We start from the raw sequence: 9,103 nt of genomic DNA, 5'->3' as shown, positions 1-9,103 counted from the left end.
ACTCAATTTCTTTCCTTTTTATGGCTGAGTAATGTTCCATTTTATATATGTGCCACATCTTCTTTATCCATTCATCTGTCGATGGACACTTAGGTGGATTCCATGTCCCGGCTATTGTAAATAGTGTAAATAGTGCTTAGGCAAAATATCACCAAGTAGTACCAGTACTGCCACTCCTTGATGTCACAGCTGATTACATTTGGGAAGCCTCTTTTTTCCCTTCTCATAATCTAATCTGATCATTTCTATGGTAACTCTCATTCGAGTTACTTCTAAACAAAATTCAAATTCACTAAAAGAATATTGAACTTTGATTCTATGTGCTTCTGGATGCCCATATTTTCCAAAGCTAGTTTTATGCTCGTATTTAATATTCAGCCGTTCTGCTGGGTCTGTGATAATCATGGTAGACAGCTCTAGGTATGGGGCTGACCTGTCACGGAATAATTAACAAACACCTATGGGTAGGTCCACAAGCAGCTGTGCACTTGGCAAAAAAGTGCTGTGTTTTCTAAATGTACTTTTGATATATCACATGAGGGGAAAAACTAAAATTGTACTAAAGAATTTCTATCACACTTCTGTGGCTTATGTCCACCAAAGTTTAAGTTAGTTTTACAAGGGCTGGTTCTTTTAAAAATGTCCTGCTGTTTCTAATGATTTTTGAGACCATGTTACCAGTGGGTTTTCCACTCATCCCACCCTCTGGAATCAGTAAGATTCAGTTTAAGTCTTCTATTGCTACTTTTACTCTATAAGTTTCAACAAGTTGTTTAATCACTATTATCCTCAGTTTCTTCATTTGTAAAAGGGGGGAAATAATAGAGCTTCTATTAAAGATTAAATAAGACAAAGCCAGTAAAGCACCTAGTGCAGTGCATGGCATCATTCGCTACTGTAGTGTTTAGCAAAGTTTTATCCTTAAATGAACCATATAGACATTTGCCTGCGCTCAGAAAGGGGTAAACACACCATGCTTTGCGATCACAGAGGAGGTACATCAAGACTTGAGAGTAGAGTAGGGGGACAATTCAAAAAAACAAATGAAATGAAGTCTGAGCCAGTAGAAGGAAACCTAGTAAATGCCAGGCCATGTGAAGAGAGGGTGAGGGAACTTGACTGTTCTAGGAAAAGGGAATATATGCAAAGGCCCAGGGGTGAGAAAGCAGTCTCTGTCTTTACCCTATACTCCTGCACGCACGCGCGCGCGCGCACACACGCACACACACACACACAACTTCCAGAACCCCCATATGAAGCATGGAGGATTCCACTGTGTTTCAAAGGCCAGAGGAATAAAACTGAGAGGAGGGTGGTCAGCATGCCAGCTGCCAGACATGAAGGAGTTTCATACAATTATTTTATGCAACAAATACAGAATGCTTATTAGGTAACAGGCCCCAGGCTGTTGTAAGGTTACAAAGTCCCTGCCCTCAAATTATTTAAAACCAAGAGGAAATACAGGCAAACCTCAGAGATACTGTGGGTTTGGTTCCAGATCATCGCAATAAGGTGACTATGGCAATAAAGCAAATATCATAATAAAGTGAGTTACATGAATTTTTTGCTTTCCTGGTGCATAAAGAAGTTATGTTTACAACATAATTGTAGTCTATTAAGTGTGCAATAGCATTATATTAAAAAAAGTAATACCTTAATTTAAAAATACTTTATTGCTAAAAAAAAGTGCTAACCACAATCTGAGCCCTCAGTGAGTAATCTTTTTGCTAGTGGAGGGTCTTGCCTTGATGTTGACATTGACGTTGATGTTGACTGCAGGGTGGTGGGTGCTGAAGGTTGGTGGCTGTGGCAGTTTCTTAAAATAAGACAACAATGAAGTTTACATCAACTGACTCTTTCTTTCATGAACAATTTCTCTGCAGCATGTAATGCTGTTTGATAGCATTTTACTGAGAGAACTTCTTTCAGAATTGGAGTCAATCCCCTCAAACCTTGTCACTACTTTATCAATTAAGTTTATGTAATATTCTAAATCCTTTACCGTCAACAATCTCCACAACACCTTCACCAGGAGTAGATTCAGTCTCAAGAAACCACTTTCTTTGCTAATCCATAAGATACAACTCCTCAACCATTAAAATTTTACCATGAGAGTTCAGCAATTCAGTCACATCTTCAGGCCCCACTTCTAATTCTACTTCTCTTGCTATTTTCACCACATCTGCAGTTCATTCCTCCACTGAAGTCTCGAACCCCTCAGAGTCATCCATGAGGGTTGGAATCAACTTCTTCCAAACTTCTGTTAATGTTTATATTTTGACTCTTCCCATGAATCACAAATGTTCTTAATGACATATAGAATAGTGAATCCTATCAAATAATAAGAATCTTATTTCTTAAATATATTTCTTAAATAATAGACTTGAAAATTGAAATTACTCCTTGATCCATGGGCTGCAGAAAGGATATTGTGCTAGCAGACATGAAAACAACATTAATCTCATCATACATCTCCGTCAGAGTTCTTGGGTAACCAGGTGCATTGTCAATCAGCAGTCGTATTTTGAAAGGAATCTTTTTTTCTGAGCAGGAGGTCTCAACAGTGGGCTTAACATATTTAGTAAACCACGCTGTAAACAGATGTGCTGTCATCCAGGCTTTGTTGTTCCATTGACAGAACAGAGGCAGAGTAGATTTCACATAATTCTTAAGGGCCCTAGGATTCTCTGAATGGTAAATGAGCATTGGCTTCAGCTTAAAGTCACCAGCTGCATTAGCTCCTAACAAGAGAGTCAGCCTGTCCTTTGAAGCTTTGAAACCAGGCATTGACTTCTCCTCTCTAGCTATGAAAGTCCTAGATGGCATCTTCTCCCAATACAAGGCTGCTCTGTCTACATTGAAAATCTGTTTTTTAGTGTAGCCACCTTCAGGCATTATCTTAACTAGATCTTCTGGTTAACTTGCTGCAGCTTCTACAACAGCACTTGCTGCTTCACCTTGCACTTTTATGTTATGAAGATGACATCTTAAACCTCGTGAACCAAACTCTGCAGCTTCCTCACCTCTCTCAGCTTTCATAAAATTGAAGAGACTTAGGGCCTTGCTCTGGATTAGGCTTTGGCTTAAGGGAATGTCATGGCTGGCTTGATCTTCTGTCCAGATCACTGAAACTTTCTCCATATCAGCGATAAGCCTGTTTCACTTTCTTATCATTCATGTGTCCACTGGATTAGCAATTTTCATTTCCTTCAAGGACTTGTCCTTTGCATTCACAACTTGGCTGCCTGTTTGGCACAAGAGGCTTTGCTTTCATCCCACCTTGGGCTTTTGACTTACCTTTCTCACTAAGCTTAATCATTTCTAGCTTTTGATTTAAAGTGAGAGATGTATGACTCTTCTTTCACTTGAACACTTAGAGGCCATTGTAGGGTTATTAATTGGCCTAATTTCAATATTGTTGTGTCTCAGGGAATAGGGAGGTCCAAGGAGAGGGAGAGAGATAGGGGACCACCTGGTCAGTAGAGCAGTCAGAACACACACAACATTTATCAATTAGGCCTGCCATCTTTTAGGGCTGGTTCATGGAGCCCCAAAACAGTTACAGTAGTAACATCAGAGTTCACTGATCACAGATCATATAATAAATACAATAATGAAAAAGTCTGAAATATTGCAAGAGTTACCAAAGTGTGATACAGAGACATGAAGTGAACAAATGCTGTTGGAAAAAATGGTGCCAATAAACTGCTCCATGGAGGGTTGCCACAAACCTTCAATTTGTAAAAAAAAAAACAATATCCTTGAAGCTCGATAAAGTGAAGCACAATAAAATGAGGTATGCCTGTAACGGCAGGATAGTCTGATGTGCTACAGTCATAACGGTTTATCACGCCCAGCATGCATGAACTCATTTAATCTTCAAAACACTCTATGCATCAGATTTTTAATCCCATTTCACAAACAAGTGAACTAGGCCCACACAGGATGGGTATCCCAGAATAACTGAAATCTGAACTGGGTCTTGAATGACAAGTCAAGTGTTGAGGGAGGGAGTAAAATGTAAATGGGTGATGACAGGAGAGTTGAGTTCTATAGTATTATTAAATCTTCAATTAAGTCAGTTACGTATTATATGTCAAATAGGCTTTAGTGGGTTGTCTTGGCTTAGAAATCTGATCATTATTGATACTTGACCTTGGAATATAATCTTGGATAGATGCAAAGAGCCCACTTAAGATAAAACAAAAACAAACAGCCACTAATGAGGGCAACACCAATAAAGCTACCACACATGTTAGGTGGGAAAGGGTAACATAATCAACCCCTTTAAAAATCTTTTCATTCCTCTAAAATATAATTCTTATGTGCAGTAGTAAGGTTTAAAACAGTAAGGACATCTGGTCAAAGGTTAAAGAAGTTGACTAAATTTTAAATGATCAATCATTAAAAAAAGTACTCATAATATCTCACCTGTCCTTCTAGCATTTGTCAATGTCAAAGTAATGATGCAGTTTCCTGAGTTTGTCCTGAATTCTTGAATTAGATAAGAAAAGTAAGTATTCTGGAGAAGTAAAAATGCTCTGGGTTAGAGTTTCCATTTTTATAAAAATTCTCAGTTGTCCAGATCATGGTTTCTTTAAAGGGGAAGCCTCATTTTCGGGGTTATGAATAGGTGGATCAGTGCTCATTTTCACTGTAAAAATTCATGAATTTAAGAACAGGTTACTATTTAAAATAAATTAGTTTAATTGAACAAGAAAGTGATTTATGGTCTGGAAATACATTCCTTGTTTTCCCTTCCAATTAGTTTAGGCTATCTCTGCTTATTTTGAGCTGTATATTTACGTATTTTTGGTTGATGTACTTTGAGAATTAAATCTTAAGGATGTGTTAACTAATCTTATTATAATAATCACTTCATAATATACACATATCTAAAATCATCACTATTGTACACCTTAAACTTACATGGTGTTATTTGTCAGTTATATCTCAACAGGCTGGAAAAATAAAACTAGAGAAAGAAAAACAGACAAAAAAGACTTAAGCAGCATATGCTTTGCACAAAGATCAAAGTAAATACACATCAGTTACCATTCACAGAGTCTCAAATATGTGCAAACAGTCCTGCAAAGGAGGTATTTATTTGCCCCATTCTTGGATGAGGAAAGTGAGACACAGAGAAATTCACTTCTTGAGTTCACATAAGGCATAACTGAGATTCAAACCTATGTCTTTCTGACTCCAAAAGTATTCCTCTCTCTACTGTAGCATGCTTATCTCATATTTTTAAAATGAAACGTTGAGTTTCCTTTTGGAATATCATTCCTCTTCATTTAGAAGAACACACAAAAAATAAGGACAATTTTCAGACAGTTCCAATCCTGCAGATACTTCAAACCCTTGTTCGTATCTCCTTTGAAATGCTCTAGCCTTCTGCCCACAGCCCCCACTACAATTTCTTAATTTCCTTGGGTCCCATCTCCCAGCTTCCTTCTTGAGCCCCCTGCTCCCTGCCATAGGACTTCGGGATCTGGTTCCTGCTCCATGCTCTTGCATTTGGCCCTGAAACTTCAGACTTCTTCCCTTCCCTGAGTCAACAACCTCACTAAGGACTGGAACCTCAAACCCCTCTCCACAGACTGTAGCCTGAGATCACCCTCACCCACTCCCTAAGTGTACATCCAGTTCCGGAAGATTCCAGCCAAGGTCAAAGCTCTCAGTCTCAAGTTTGACTGAGGGGAAAGGAGACTTTGTAAGAAAGAATTTAACAGTTATAACCTTATGTAAATGCCTGTGAATTGTGGTGAAATAGTCATTTTCTGGCAGTACAAGACAGAGATTCCAATTTCAAGGAGAAGAAATACTCAAACTCACTTTTGAAAAGGTTTAGGAGATGAACAGAAATAAATCTGAAATTAATTTCTGACTTAGAATTGAAGGCAAAGATCTTTCCATTAAAAAAGAAAATCCTAGTGTGCACACTTGGTATTGTACCTGAGGTTCCAAAAAATGAGCAAGAGAAAGTAAGTGGAAGTTAAAGACAAAACCAAATCTGAGGTATCGACTTCTCAGGCCAGGCCAGCTTTTGCTTGGTTTTATAGCAAAAAAAAAAAATGCCTCGCCTGCTCCTAAGAGCTTGTCAGCTAAATAAACAAGCAATGCTGTTGGCTTCTCTCACTTATTCAAAGTCACAACTGGCTACTATTGCCCTGGTAGTGATGATTGTAATTATAATACTATGTTTTTAGAGAGTACTTTGTACTTTCCTTAAATGTGTCCAGATGTTTCTCCCCTCTTTCAAAACTCACCCCCCAAAATTTAATCTCTCTAGGATGCCTTGTCCAATTAATCCAACTCTACATCTAGCTCAGGACTTGGGTATGGCAGTTCTCCTACAGAAAGCTGGGCATACTCATGTATGTTGCATCTAAGCTACCAGGCACTAAGTTAGCACATTAACACTTACTATGTGCCAGGCCTTGTACTAAATGCTTTAAAGTATTTCATTCAATCCTCACAACAATCTACAAAGCAGACATATGTTCCACCAGGATGAAAAAAGCAAGAATCAGAGAGATGATACAGAATTTATGTAGGGTCACACAGCAGCTATGTAGCAAATCTGAACTCAGACTATCCACATCCAGAGCCAGACAGCTCATCACTAAAGCTCTGTGCTGGACACTGCTGACTGGCTACCAGAAGCCATTCCAAACCCTTCTCCCTTGCCTGTCGCCCACAGAAGTTAGGAAAGTCAAATCTATTCTTTCCCACTCTCTCCCTTGTAACTAGGCATGTTCATTGATGCAGTTCTGGGCAACAAGATATAAAAGAAAGTCTACTGGAAAGTTCTGGAAATGTTCTCCTCCCAGATTAAAAAAAAAATGTCATTTTTTGCATCCATCTTTTTCCTTTCTGTTTGGGATGGCTTTATAAAGCTACTGTGCATGGATCTAGGGTAGTCATTTTGGTACCATGAGGAAAAGACCCAAAAAATTATAGAGATAAGGACGCTGATATTACAATAAAATAGAATTGCCTACCTCCAGACTACTTGTGAAATAAATAATAAGTGTTGTTATGGTTTAAGCCACTATTCATTTGGTTTTCTGTTACTTGCCGTTGAACATATTCCTGATTGATACCTACTAATCACCCTGCTGTCCGAGGATGGCAAAACTCAATGAAGGTTAGTGACTTTTAAATCTTTTTTAAAAACTCACTATTCAGGCCTTTTCCAGAACTCAAATGAATTTCTGTAACAGAATACGTGCTGAATATGGTAACTTACTGACTAGCACTTAGTAGGCACTCAGTAAATATTAATTGAATCGATGGGCAAACATACTCTTGGGACTTACCATAAATGATCACTAAAATAAGTGACATATGTCAGCAAGTACTGAGCTAAGTCCTGGGGATACATGGAAGATGTAGAGGGGTGTGGTCTGCACCCTCAAAGAGTTTGCAGTTTATAAGGGAAATATGAAGACAACTGGAACGCTATGAGGGAAGGGCCCACATGGTACTTGTTGGTTAACTTTAAAACAGTAGTGTGTTAGAAACAGCTTTTTAAAACAGTGGAGCTTTGTTAAAATAGGAATAATTACTTTAAAAATAGGAATAATGCACAGGAAAATGGAGAAGAAAGAAAATGACCAAAATGCTAACTAGGATTATTTATGGATGGTAGGATTTCAAGTAATTTTTACTTTCCTCTTTGAATTTTTCTGCTCCAAGTAGAAAATTTTCAAAAAACAGATAAATACAAGGAGGAAAATAAAAAATCTCTTGTGTCACTAGTACCCAGATATTTGAGATCCCTTCTATTAATCTAATTTACAGCAGATTAGTTTTACTTGAATCTAAGCAACAGAAACAATATTATTATAAATATCTTGGAGCAAGCTATGAAGAGAGACAACTTCTTAAAGTGAGAGCCACATAACATTCACAAATATGAAATATTATAATCCATGGCATACAGAGAATGCCAAATTAACTGCTACTCTAAAACATTATGATTCAATTCAATTTAAAATCCTTAGTTTTTAATGCTGTTTCATAACTACTATGCGCAATTTATATTGTCTATTTAGTTCCCTGCTGTGTCTTCCCTTGTTCCAATATTTTGCCCTAAGAATTTTCATTAATTTATAGATGTTTATTACTATTATAAGAAAATAATAACAGTCACAGAAAAATGGATCACCAGCTTAAAAGGTTCAGTTTTCTACCCCAAGTAGTGTCAGATGGAGAGGTAGGAATTAAGTTGATTACTAATCAGACTTAACAAAAGAAAAGCTCGATACTTACCAGTAGAGATCATTGACTTACTGCCGTAATTATTTCTCCTCACTAGTCCTTTAATCACATTTTCCATTTGCTTTTATTTTTATCTACCTTTTTGAACCTCTGGCTTCCAATCTCCACTCCCTATGACCCTCATATTGTTAAATCGTTTATTCTCAGTGACCCTACACGTCTCATAAAAACCATCTTCAGCTTTAGCAGGACCAAGTGGGGAAAAAAAAGCATCAGGAGTTGCAAACAGGTTGTATTAGTGTGCTAGGGCTGCCATAACAAGTATTGAAGACTGGATGGCTTAAACAGAAATGTATTGTCTCATAGTTCCAGAGGCTGGAAGTCCAACATCATGTTGTCAACAGGGCTGGTTTCTTTTGAGGACTGTGAGGGAAGGATTTGCTCCAGCCTCTGTCTTAGGCTTACAGTTGGCCATTTTCTCTCTATACCTTCTCATAGTCTTCTCTCTGTATGTACATGTCTGTATCCTAATCTCCTCTTCTTATAGGGACACCAGTCATATTAGATTAGGGCCCACCCCACTGACCTCTTTTAACCTCAATTAACTCTTTAAAGACCCTACCTCCAAATATAGTCATATCTGAGCTTCTGGGTGTTAGGACTTCAACATATGAATTTGCAGGGGAGGGAAGAGACACAATTCAGTCCAAAACACAGGTATAATCAGAAAGGTGATCAATTTAAGTATGTAACATGGATTTAGACAAAAGTAACAAAGAACATATTTCCTGGGTACAAAGAAACGCAAGCTGCTTCACTTTGATTCTGAATTATGTGCTGACAAAAATAAAAGGATCACTGATGATCCATCCAA

The sequence above is a fragment of the Physeter macrocephalus genome, chromosome 4 (assembly GCF_002837175.3).
Source record: "Physeter macrocephalus isolate SW-GA chromosome 4, ASM283717v5, whole genome shotgun sequence".
Taxonomy (NCBI): domain Eukaryota; kingdom Metazoa; phylum Chordata; class Mammalia; order Artiodactyla; family Physeteridae; genus Physeter; species Physeter macrocephalus.
This window is presented reverse-complemented; position numbering follows the sequence as displayed.